Source organism: Malaclemys terrapin, chromosome 1 (assembly GCF_027887155.1).
Source record: "Malaclemys terrapin pileata isolate rMalTer1 chromosome 1, rMalTer1.hap1, whole genome shotgun sequence".
In the NCBI taxonomy this organism is placed as follows: Eukaryota; Metazoa; Chordata; order Testudines; family Emydidae; genus Malaclemys; species Malaclemys terrapin.
The window spans coordinates 90,027,050-90,040,776 of record NC_071505.1 but is presented as its reverse complement, the minus strand read 5'-3'; positions in this window follow the sequence as shown (position 1 = coordinate 90,040,776).

Here is a 13,727-nt window from a genome sequence, read left to right as displayed (position 1 = left end):
GACCAGTCAAAAAACTCAAATAACAGCACTTTGAAAGACTAAAATTACAGAGAATATATGTACATTGCAGGAAATATCAAGAAGTAACAACAACAACAACAACGTAACTATGGGTTGGGAGGTGAGTGTAAGAGAGAGAGATACACACAGAGTGAGAGTGTGTGTGTGTGTGTGAGAGAGAGAGAAAGAGACACACAGACAGACACACAGTGTATATATGAGTGAGCGACACAGTGTGTGTGAGAGAGAGACACACACGCTGCCCCTTTAAGTTGATCGGCACTCAACAGTCTGAAGTCTGCTTGTTCAGACACAGCAGCAGCCACCAGCAAGCTCTGTCCCACGTCCCACTCCTGAGCCCTGCAGAGATGGGGTACAGGGGCGGGGATGGACACCTCGACATCAGAGCCCCCTCATCCCCCCGGCTTCTTTCTCATCCGACGAAGTGGGCATTCACCCACGAAAGCTTATGCTCCAATACATCTGTTAGTCTTAAAGGTGCCACAGGACTCTCTGTTGCTTTTTACAGATCCAGACTAACACGGCTACCCCTCTGATACTTGTTTATCAGCTGCCTCCACAACATATTTTAAGACTATATTACATCACACATACATAACTCTCTATACACAACCCATACATACATCACACAATGCTATCCCTGGCCAGTGTGTCACCAGTTCTATAGGATACCTTACAAAACACTATTTGGCTAAATATTTGGACATCAGTGAGTTGAGTGGGCCCTTTGCCAATTAGCACAAAGGGGTCTTCAGGTCACATCTCCCCTCTTACAGTGCTGTAGGAGGGTCAGCCACTGGCACAATTTCCAAGTCATATTCTTGGAGCCTCATGCTCCACTGCCACAGTTTGGAATTGGTGCCTTTGGTTCTATGTACCCAAATTAATGGAGATTGGTCAGTTAAAGCCCCAAACTCTCTGCTGAAGAGAGAGGACCTTAATTGTTTGATTGTCTACTCAACAGCATAGCCTCCTTTTCCTATGACAGAGGAATTCTGTTCAGTGGGAGTCAGTGTTTTGCTCAAGAAAGCAAGGGGCTTTTGTTACTTTCCCCTGATTGCACTGCTGCTGCCTTTAAACCAATGTCTGACACATCAGTACACAGTTCAAACACTTTATCAAAATCAAGACTGGCCAGAACAGGCTTTCTGGACAGAATTTTTATTTACCATATCAAAATCCTGTGGACAAGCCTTTGCCCACATGACTGTGTTTGGTTTTATCTTCTTGCACAAGCCTGTGAGAGCAGACACAATGTCACTGAACCCAGGCACAAATCGGCAGTAACAATTAACCAAGCCTATGAAAGACTGGAATTCCGTTTTGGTCTGGATATAAGCCAGTTAACAATGGTTTCCACTTTCAAGGGGTCAGGAAAGATTGGCTTGCTCTCAACCCAGTGTCCCAAATAAGGAACTTTGGCTGCTCCAATTTCACATTTACAATACTGGATTACGTTTAGATGTATGAGGAACAAGGGTGATGTCGTGGTAGGAGTCTGCTATAGACCACCAAACCAGGGGGATGAGGTGAACGAGGCTTTCTTCCAGCAACTAATAGAAGTTACTAGATCACAGGCCCTGGTTCTCATGGGAGACTTTAATCACCCTGATATATGCTGGGAGAGCAATACAGCAGTGCACAGACAATCCAGGAAGTTTTTGGAAAGTGTAGGGGATAATTTCCTGGAGCAAGTGCTGGAGGAACCAACTAGGGACAGAGCTTTTCTTGACCTGCTGCTCACAAACTGGGAAGAATTAGTAGGGGAAGCAAAAGTAGATGGGAACCTGGGAGGCAGTGACCATGAGATGGTCGAGTTCAGGATCCTGACAAAAAGAAGAAAGGAGAGCAGCAGTATACGGACCCTGGACTTCAGAAAAGCAGACTTTGACTCCCTCAGGGAACTGATGGGCAGGATCCCCTGGGAGAATAACATGAGGGGGAAAGGAGTCCAGGAGAGCTGGCTGTATTTTAAAGAATCCTTGTTGAGGTTGCAGGAACAAACCATCCTGATGTGTAAAAAGAATAGTAAATATGGCAGGCCACCAGCTTGGCTTAACAGTGAAATCCTTGCGGATCTTAAACGAAAAAAGAAGCTTACAAGAAGTGGAAGATTGGACAAATGACCAGGGAGGAGTATAAAAATATTGCTCAAGCACGCAGGAGTGAAATCAGGAAGGCCAAATCACACTTGGAGTTGCAGCTAGCAAGAGATGTTAAGAGTAACAAGAAGGGTTTCTTCAGGTATGTTAGCAACAAGAAGAAAGTCAAGGAAAGTGTGGGTCCCTTACTGAATGAGGGAGGCAACCTAGTGATAGAGGATGTGGAAAAAGCTAATGTACTCAATGCTTTTTTTGCCTCTGTCTTCACGAACAAACTGAGCACCAAGACTTCTACACTGGGCAGCACAGCATGGGGAGGAGGTAACCAGCCCTCTGTGAAGAAGGTAGTAGTTCGGGACTATTTAGGCCTGGTCTACACTACGGGTTTAGGTCGACTTTAGCAGCTTTAAATCGAATTAAGCCTGGACACGTCCACACGACGAAGCCCTTTCTTTCGATTTAAACCGGTTTCTTTACACCACCTTTGACGAGGGGATTAGCGATAAAATCGGCCTTTGCGGGTCGGAATTGGGGTAGTGTGGATGGAATTCGATGTTATTGGCCTCCGGGAGCTATCACACAGTGCTTCATTGTGACCGCTCTGGACAGCACTCTCAACTCAGATGCACTGACCAGGTAGACAGGAAAAGACCCGCGAAAGTTTGAATTTCATTTCCTGTTTGCTCAGCGTGGAGAGCACAGGTGACCACGCAGAGCTCATCAGCACAGGTAACCGTGATGGAGTCCCAGGATCGCAAAAGAGCTCCAGCATGGACCGAACGGGAGGTACGGGATCTGCTCGCCATATGGGGAGATGAATCAGTGCTAGCTGAACTCCGTAGCAGTAAAAGAAATGGCAAAGTATTAGAAAAGGTCTCCAAGGCCATGAAGGACCGAGGCCATAACAGGGACACACAGCAGTGCCGCGTGAAAATTAAGGAGCTACGGCAAGGTGGATAGAAAGCTGGCTAGATCGTCGGGCTCAACGGGTAGTGATCAATGGCTCCATGTCTAGTTGGCAGCCGGTTTCAAGCAGAGTGTCCCAAGGGTCGGTCCTGGGGCCAGTTTTGTTTAATATCTTTATTAATGATCTGGAGGATGGTGTGGACTGCACTCTCAGCAAGTTTGCAGATGACACTAAACTAGGAGGCATGGTAGATACACTAGAGGGTAGGGATCAGATACAGAGGGACCTAGACAAATTAGAGGATTGGGCCGAAAAAAACCTGATGAGGTTCAACAAGGACAAGTGCAGAGTCCTGCACTTAGGACAGAAGAATCCCATGCACTGCTACAGACTAGGGACCGAATGGCTAGGTAGCAGTTCTGCAGAAAAGGACCTAGGGGTCACAGTGGACGAGAAGCTGGATATGAGTCAACAGTGTGCTCTTGTTGCCAAGAAGGCTAACGGCATTTTGGGCTGTATAAGTAGGGGCATTGCCAGCAGATCGAGGAACGTGATCGTTCCCCTTTATTCAACATTGGTGAGGCCTCATCTGGAATACTGTGTCCAGTTTTGGGCCCCACACTACAAGAAGGATGTGGAAAAATTGGAAAGAGTCCAGCGGAGGGCAACAAAAATGATTAGGGGTCTGGAGCACATGACTTATGAGGAGAGGCTGAGGAAACTGGGATTGTTTAGTCTCCAGAAGAGAAGAATGAGGGGGGATTTGATAGCAGCCTTCAACTACCTGAAGGGGGGTTCCAAAGAGGATGGAGCTCAGCTGTTCTCAGTGGTGGCAGATGACAGAACAAGGAGCAATGGTCTCAAGTTGCAGTGGGGGAGGTCCAGGTTGGATATCAGGAAAAACTATTTCACTAGGAGGGTGGTGAAACACTGGAATGCGTTACCTAGGGAGGTGGCGGAGTCTCCTTCCTTGGAGGTTTTTAAGGCCCGGCTTGACAAAGCCCTGGCTGGGATGATTTAGCTGGGAATTGGTCCTGCTTTGAGCAGGGGGTTGGACTAGATGACCTCTTGAGGTCCCTTCCAACTCTGATATTCTATGATTCTATGATTCAAGCCTACCACAAAGCCAGAGAAGCAAACGGAAGGTCCGGGGCAGAGCCGCAAACTTGCCGCTTCTACACGGAGCTGCATGCCATTCTAGGGGGTGCAGCCACCACTACCCCAACCGTGTGCTATGACTCCGTCAATGGAGAAACACACAGGGAAGACGGTTCGGGGAACGAGGAAGATGAGGATGGAGGTACTGTAGGTAGCTCACAGCAGCAAGGAAGCGGAGAAACCGGTTTCCCCAACAGCCAGGATATGTTTGTGACCCTGGACCTGGAACCAGTAACCCCCGAACTCACCCAAGACCCTCAGGGCACACAGGAGACCTCTGGTGAGTGTACCTTTGTAAATATTTGTAAACATTACACATGGTTTAAAAGCAAGCATGTTTAATGATTAATTTGCCCTGGCAATCGCGGCCAGTACATCTACTGGAAAAGTCTATTAATGTGTATGGGGATGGAGCGGAAATCCTCCAGGGACATCTCCAGAAAGCTCTCCTTCATGTACTCCAGGCCAGTAGCACGTAGTCTGGAATCATTGCATAACAAAGCATGGCAGCGTATGATCCCGGTGTTTGCTGGCATGCAGACAATATCCATTCCTTATCTCTCTTTGTTATCCTCAGGAGAGTGATATCATTCACGGTCACCTGGTTGAAATGGGGTGATTTTATTAAGGGGACATTCAGAGGCGCCCGTTCCTGCTCTTCTGAACAGAAATGTTCCCCGCTGGTAACCACGTGGTGGGGGGAGGGGTGAAATGATCATCCCAGAGAATCGGGTGTGTGTGTGTGGGGGGGGGGGTGGTTTACTTGGGTTTGTGCCGCATGTTAACCGGGAAACCGCAGCCCCTCCTTTTACATTGAAAACCCATTTTCAATGGCCAACCCAATTCATCCTTGATATGGGAAATGCGCTGCTGTTTGAAACCTTTCCCGCATGTTAAGAAGGTTAAAAAAGCCAAGACTGTGGCCTACTATGGCTGCCTGCAAGCCTAAATATGTTGCCCGGGGCACTGCGTGAGTGATCTCTCATACCAAACCGGCAGGCAGAGAAAAAATGCGACCTTGTAATGAAAGAGTGTACCCATTGTTCTCTAAAATGTGTCTTTTTTAACCACCTCTCCCTTCTCCTCCACCAACTGCAAATGTTTCTCCTTTGCAGAGGCTAGTGAACATTAGAAAGAGAAAACGGAGGACGCGGGACGATATGTTCACGGAGCTGCAGATGTCCTCCCACGCTGATAGAGCACAGCAGAATGCGTTGAGGCAGTCAATGTCGGACATGAGAAAAGCACAATATGAACGAGAGGAGAGGTGGTGGGCTGAATGGCGGGATGAAAAGAGCAAGTGGCGGGCTGAAGATGATAGGTGGCGTCAGCTTGCAGACAGACGGCAAGAGTCAATGCTCCATCTGCTGGAGCATCAAACTGATATGCTTGAGCGTATGGTTGAGCTGCAGGAAAGGCAGCAGGAGCAGAGACCGCCGCTACAGCCCCTGTTTAACCAACAGCCCTCCTCCCCAAGTTCCATAGCCTCCTCACCCAGACGCCCAAGAACACGGTGGGGGGGCCTCCGGCCACCCAGTCACTCCACCCCAGATGATCACCCAAGCATCAGAAGGTTGGCCTTCAATAAGAGTTAAAGTTTTAAAATGCAGTGTGTCCTTTTCCATCCCTCCTCCCCCACCCATCCCAGGCTACCTTGGCAATTATCCCCCCTACTTCTGTGAGGAATTAATAAAGAATGCATGAATGTGAAAAAACAATGACTTTATTGCCTCTGCAAGCGGTGCTCGAATTGGGGAGGGGAGGGTGGGGTGGGGTGGTTGGTTTACAGGGAAGTAGAGTGAACCGGGTCGGTGGGGGGGTGGAGGGTTCATCAAGGAGAAACAAACAGAAGTTTCACACAGTAGCCTGGCCAATCACAAAACTCGTTTTCAAAGCTTCTCTGATGCGCACCGCGCCCTGCTGTGCTCCTCTAACCGCCCTGGTGTCTGGCTGCGCGTAATCAGCGGCCAGGCGAGTTGCCTCAACCTCCCACCCCACCATAAATGTCTCCCCCTTACTCTCACAGATATTGTGGAGCGCACAGCAAGCAGCAATAACAATGGGGATATTCTTTTCGCTGAGGTCTGAGCGAGTCAGTAAGCTGCGCCAGCGCGCTTTTAAACGTCCAAATGCACATTCCACCACCATTCGGCACTTGCTCAGCCTGTAGTTGAACAGGTCCTGACTACTGTCCAGGCTGCCTGTGTACGGCTTCATGAGCCATGGCATTAAGGGGTAGGCTGGGTCCCCAAGGATCACAATAAGCATTTCAACATCCCCAACGGTTACTTTCTGGTCCGGGAAGAAAGTCCCTTCCTCCAGCTTTCAAAACAGACCAGAGTTCCTGAAGACGCGAGCATCATGTACCTTTCCCGGCCATCCCACGTTGATGTTGGTGAAACGTCCCTTGTGATCCACCAGGGCTTGCAGCAGCATTGAAAAGTACCCCTTGCGGTTTATGTAGTCGGTGGCTTGGTGCTCCGGTGCCAAGATAGGGATATGGGTTCCGTCTATGGCCCCGCCACAGTTTGGGAATCCCATTTCAGCAAAACCATCCACTATTGCCTGCACGTTGCCCAGAGTCACTACCCTTGATATCAGCAGGTCTTTGATTGCCCTGGCAACTTGGATCACAGCAGCCCCCACCGTAGATTTGCCCACTCCAAATTGATTCCCGACTGACCGGTAGCTGTCTGGCGTTGCAAGCTTCCACAGGGCTATCGCCACTCGCTTCTCAACTGTGAGGGCTGCTCTCATCTTGGTATCCTGGCGTTTCAGGGCAGGGGAAAGCAAGTCACAAAGTTCCATGAAAGTGCCCTTACGCATGCGAAAGTTTCGCAGCCACTGGGAATCGTCCCACACCTGCAGCACGATGCGGTCCCACCAGTCTGTGCTTGTTTCCCGGGCCCAGAATCGGCGTTCCACGCCATGAACCTGCCCCAGTGACACCATGATTTCCACATTGCTGGGGCCTGTGCCTTGTGAGAGGTCTATGTCCATGTCAATTTCCTCATCACTCTCTTTGCTGCGCTGCAATCGCCTCCTCGCCTGGTCCGGGTTTCGCCTTCGCATGTCCTGGCTCTGCATATACTCCAGGACAATGCGCGTGGTGTTCATAGTGCTCATAATTGCCGCGGTGATCTGAGCGGGCTCCGTGATCCCAGTGCTAGCTAAGGCGCCTGGTCAGGAAAAAGGCGCAAAACTAGTATCTGACGTACTAGGGGAAGGAGGGAGGGCGGGAGGGAGGGTGGGCCGAGTGACGACATGGCGTACAGGTACAGGGAATTAAAATCAAGAAAGGTGGCTGTGCATCAGGGAGAAACACAAACAACTGTCACACAGAATGGTCCCCCCAAAGATTAAACTGAAAACCCTGGGCTTAGCAGGCCGTTGATTTCACGGAGGAAGGGGAAGCAAATGAATACAGAACAAATCTATTTTTTACATCTTAAGCTGGCAGCCGACGGTGCAGCATGACTGATAGCCTCTGCAGTACGATGACGACGGATACCAATCGTAATATACCATCTTCTACCAAAAGGCAAGGGGCTGCTGCTGTGTAGCAATGCAGCCCCACGTCTGCTAGCCCCACGTCTGCCAGCACCCAGATCGCCCTCGGCCTCTTCTGGGTGCTTAGCAGACAATACTGGGCAATTGGCAGAAAATAGTATACTACAACTGATAGCCATCATCATCGAGACAGTAGCATGTCTGCCCAGGTGCCCATGATTGACAGCCACTGCAGTGTGACGATGACGGATACCAGTCGTAATATACCATCTTCTACCAAAGGGCAAGGGGCTGGTGCAATGCAGCCCTACGGCTGCCAGCCCCACGGCTATTAGTCATGCTACACCGTCTACCGCCAAAAGGCAGTTAGCAGCTGCTGCTGTGTAGCAATGCAGTCCCACGTCTCCCGGCACCCAGAGGACATATGGTGACGGTGAGCTCAGCTGAGCTGAGCGGGCTCCATGCTTGCCGTGGTATGTTGTCTGCACAGGTAACCCAGGTAAAAAGGCGCGAATCTATTGTCTGCCGTTGCTGTGACGGAGGGGGAGGGGCCTGACGACATGTACCCAGAACCTCCCGCGACACTGTTTTGCATCATCTGGGCATTGGGATCTCAACCCAGAATTCCAATGGGCGGCAGAGACTGCGGGAACTGTGGGATAGCTGTGGGATAGCTACACATAGTGCAATGCGCCGGAAGTCGACGCTAGCCTCGGTACTGTGGACGCGGTCCGCCGACTAGAGCACTTAGAGCATTTTATGTGGGGACACACACAATCGGCTGTATACAACCGATTTCTATAAAACCGGCTTCTATAAATTCGAACTAATTTTGTAGTGTAGACATACCCTTAGAAAAGATGGATGAGCACAAATCCATGGGGCCAGAAAAGGACCTAGGGGTTACAGTGGACGAGAAGCTGGATATGAGTAGACAGTATGCCCTTGTTGCCAAGAAGGCCAACGGCATTTTGGGCTGTATAAGTAGGGGCATTGCCAGCAGATCGAGGGACGTGATCATTCCCCTCTAGTCGACATTGGTGAGGCCTCATCTGGAGTACTGTGTCCAGTTTTGGGCCCCACACTACAAGAAGGATGTGGAAAACCTGGAAAGAGTCCAGTGAAGGGCAACAAAAATGATTATGGGGCTGGAGCACATGACTTATGAGGAGAGGCTGAGGGAACTGGGATTGTTTAGTCTGCAGAAGAAAAGAATGAGGGGGGATTTGATAGCTGCTTTCAACTACCTGAAAGGGGGTTCCAAAGAGGATGGATATAGACTGTTCTCAGTGGTACCAGATGACAGAACAAGGAGTAGTGGTCTCAAGTTGCAGTGGGGGAGGTTTAGGTTGGATATTAGGAAAAACTTTTTCACTCAGAGGGTGGTAAAGCACTGGAATGGGTTACCTAGGGGGGACGTGGAATCTCCTTCCTTAGAGGTTTTTAAGGTCAGGCTTGACAAAGCCCTGGCTGGGATGATTTAGTTGGGAATTGGTCTTGCTTTGAGCAGGGGGTTGGACTAGATGACCTCCTGAGGTCCCTTCCAACCCTAATAGTCTATGATTCTATGAATACTACCGCATCTCTGAGTTTGGGCAATACATTTCCCAAGTGATTCGTGTGCTCTGACCAAGAACTGCTCAATATCGCGATAGGGTTGATATAAACTCATCCAAAGTCTTTTGATTGGCAAGCCTCTGAGAAGTGGCTCCTACATTAACTAACCCAAGCGGTAACATTTTGAATTCATATAAAGTCCCATATCTGCAGATTTCTTCTGCATCGTTTATCTTTCACCTTTCTTTCTTTCTTTCTTTCTTTCTTTTTTAGATTTTAGATACTAAAGGATGGGCATCAGTGTGATTTTTGGGTAAAATCTGAGTTATATATTAACCTGGGTATGTGGCTCGACCTTTGGGATCAGAAGAACCTTTTATTTAATGAGACTGGTTGTAAAGAACCACTCACCTTTGCTTCCTTTACAGCTTCTAACCCATTCAGCATGACCACATTTTTCCATTCAACCTGAAGAGAGAAGATCTTTCCAAACTTCTCACTGGGCTGTCAAGTAAAAGAGAAAAAAGAAAAACAGGATTAAAGAGAAAAAAACAGCTACAAAGGCTGTAGCTTAAAATGAGAGACACTGTAGCATAGTCTGTGAAAGGCAGAGAGTACAGGAGCTTTGACTGCAGAGTGCTTAATCCCTGAAAGGCTGTAGACCAGTGGTCCCCAACACGGTGCCCGCGGGCGCCAGGGTGCCTACCGGGGCATTTATGTGCGCCCGCCCCCTATCCAGCAGGGAAGAGAAGCCAGGGCCCTGCGCCTGATGGGGACAGAGAACTCAGGCTGCGGGCGCCAGTGTTCTCGGTCCCAGGCAGGTGCGGAGCTATGGCATAAGCTGGAGAGAAGCCGCGGCCTCCCGCCTGCCGGGGACAGAGAACTCCGGGCCTGCAGGCTGCGGGCGCTGGTGTTCTAGCAGGTGTGGGGCCGCGGCTTAAGCTGGAGAGAAGCCCTGTGCCTGCTGGGGATAAAGAACTCCGGGGCTGCAGGCGCCGGTATTCTCTGTCCCCAGCAGGTGCGGGGTCCGCCTAGTGCCCAGCAGGGAAGAGAAGCCGGGGCCCCGCGCCTGCTGGGGACAGAGTACTCCCGGGCTGCGGGCGCCGGTGTTCTCTGTCCTCGCGGCTTCTCTCTTCTCTCTGGATTCATATATTAGGTAATATTAAATATGATGCTTTTCATGTTATTCAATGTACAAATACAAAATAAGCCTTGAAAAATTGTTGCCGCCCGCCACACTCTTCTGAAAACATGAATGTGCTACTGGCCACAAAAAGGTTGGGGACCACTGCTGTAGACCCAAGAGGGAATATGCCCAAACCTGGTAGGAGAGATCTAGCTCAATACCACGTTTTCATATTGTGACATGTGGATTTGGGTGGGAAGGCAATCAGCGTCCCTCTCCCCTGCCACTTTAATTTCCCAACTGCTATTTGTCCATAAAGAACATTGTTGGGTTTCAAAGTACTGTCTCACTGCACCAATACTCAGCTGTCCATTCACTCTGGTCAAAACTCAATTTCCAGTCAGCGGGAAATTTTGACATTTTGACATTTGTTTCCAGTTAGAATCAGAATGAAAACAAACTTCCAGACATTGAAATTTCCAAAAAAAGTTCTGTTTTGGAAAGTTTTTGTTTCAAATGTCATTTTGAAATCTGGAAGTTTGGATTCTAATGGTGTTTTATTATATGGGGCTTTTTTATTTGTATAGTATTACATTTTATCCATAACATGTCAGTGGTAATAGTGCTCTGAATAGCACTGCTACTGATGTGTTACGAAATAATATAAAAATAATTAAAAATGAAGAACTCCGAAACAAACATTTTCCAAAGTGAACAAATTTTCCCTTTGAAAGGCCACCCCCGGGAATAGCCATCAAAACCAGCATTTGTAGTCTAAAAACTGGTTCAATGAAAACATTCCCACCAGCTCTACTGTACAGCTGGGTATGGGAACCATTGCTAAAGTGATGTAATTCTCCAATTTACACACACCCCTTGGGAGGGTGTGTCCAAGTCCTAGTTTAAGGGCCCAAATGAAGAACAAGGCACTTACATAGCTGCTTTCTCAACCATGAGAGTAATGTAAACTAGTGTCAATGCTTTCTTTATATTAACAAACTGATTTATAATCTCGATGTACACACAGTTCCTTAGTGTATGACTGATCAACAATTAACCAACCACCTACACTGATTACAGTGAGAGGGGGATGTCACAAGCTCACGATGTAAATGTAAAATGCTTTTTTGCTTTGCTTTTATTCTGTTTAACTTTTTCTCCTTTTATAGACTGAAATCTTCCTGCAATGCAGTAAATAATAAAGGCACTTCAGCTGCCAACCGAAAACTGCTCTGGCATGGGTGTTATTCACCAACCCTCTCTGCCAGTCAGTGAAAGGCATCTGTCCCTCTGGCACTTATCTCAGTTAAAGCAAAGCGAGGACATTGGAAATTGACCTGCAGCAAGTTCCCGACGAAAGGGAAGGAGACAGGACCCGAGGGGTAGTTGTTCCATCTCTTTCTGCGCTTCATGTGATCGAAAAGCAGGATAAACACAGCAAAAGAGAGGCCAAGTGTTGTGACTAGGGTGACCAGATGTCCTGATTTTATAGGGACAGTCCTGATTTTGGGGTCTTTTTCTTATACAGGCTCCTATTACCCCCCACCCCCGTCCTGATTTTTCACATTTGCTGTCTGGTCACCCTAGTTGTGAAGCTGTTCCAGAAGGATGGGAGCTGGGACCCGAGCCAGGAGAGCAGTTCCATTGTGTCTCTCCCACCTCACTCTGTCCCCCAATAAGTTTTTCCCTTTCCCCTCAACACTTTCTCTCTGCCTGTTTCACCTTCTCCCAGTCTGTCTTTCTGTTTCTTTCTCCTACTTTCCCTCTCTCACTCCCCCATCCCTCTCTTCCTTTCTCTCTGTTTTTGTATCTATTTCTCTAGCTATGCTATTCTATTCACACCCTCTCTTCTAATAACGAAGTTCCATAAGTCTACACAGGACTTTACAAATAGCAAAGTGCCGGGCTGTGTAGTTATTGTTTCTCTTCAGCTCCTCCCCAGACCTCATAGGAGTGGTGATGAAGGTGTGCCTGTCCCCATTTTACACAAGCCATAATTCTACACAAAATTGTAGGAGGAGACACAGCTGGGGCCAATCTCTTGATAGTTGGAGCCAAAAAATGTACTGGTGAGGACTCTTGATACCGTCCCACTCTCTCCACCGCTCCACTTCAGCAATAGAATTATAGCCGGCAAATTAGCTAGAAAGGAAGAGGTTTGATTGGTTTTGTTACCTCTGACATCACATTTTGTTGTTAAATATATGGCTGCTCATCCCTGTGGTATCTAACCATCACAGTGGCACTACTTAAGAAGGAGCTGAGTTATCCATGATTGGAATTATAACAATTAGACATCAATCATTAAGAACATAACTTAATTACTACCTAATTTCTTCAAAATTGTTTATGCACATGTTTTCTAGGAGATTTAACCACCTAGAAATGTCTGTCTTACTCTGTTATTGTGATGGTTCAGTCAAAGAAAAGATGAGCCAAGTGCTGCATTTCTTAAAAACTCACTTTTGATTGATTTTAACGCTAACTAATTAACAATTTGACTTGTAAATCCTCAGAGAAGTCAGTCAGTACGGTAAGCCCTGTGGCCTGAAGCCTAGGGAAGAAGGAAGGTAACAGAGTCAGCTCTCTGCTGTCACCTGCTGAAGACCAATAGGCGTGGACTGAGCAAGGCAGCTCCATATTTACATATTAACTTCAGATAATTTGGGGACATAGGGGTATAATTTGGCTGAGTTTTGTACTTGTGCCTGAGCCAGGCAGCCCCTGGGCTAGCAGCAGCAGTTTAGGTGTGTGGGAGGGGGCTAAGGACTAGGGGCAGGGGTTGGGGAGGGCGCTTACCTGGGGTGGAGGACTCCCCTGCAGCTCCTTGGTGGTGGAGGGGGTCTCCGTGCCGCACGCTGCTGGCACCCACAGGCCCCATCCCTGCAGCTCCCGGCCAATGGGAGCTGCGGCAGACAGCGCTTATGGCGGGAGCAGTAGAGGAGCCCCAGCCCTGGCCTCTGCCTCTGCTGTCTAGGAGCTGCAGGGATGCGGAGCCAGGTAGGGAAGCCCGTCCACCCTCCCTCCCTCAGTACCAGCAGGGGTCCCGGGTCGCATGCTGTGGCCCGGCCCCCATTGCCCCAGTACTAGCAGGGGTCCCGAACTGCGCACTTTCCCCGATCTCCATGACTTCTGCAGTGGCTGGTGCTGGTCCAGGGGCTGCCTGAGGCCAGCAGCAGCAGTTTTGGGTGTGTGGGAGGGGGCTTAGGGGAGGGGTTGGGGAAGGCGCTTACCTGGGGGGAGGGGCTTTCAGCTCCTAGGGGGTAGAGGGGTGGGGGGGGGTCTCTGTGCTGCACGCTGCTGGCACCCGTAGGCCCTACCCCCACAACTCCCATTGGCTGTGGTT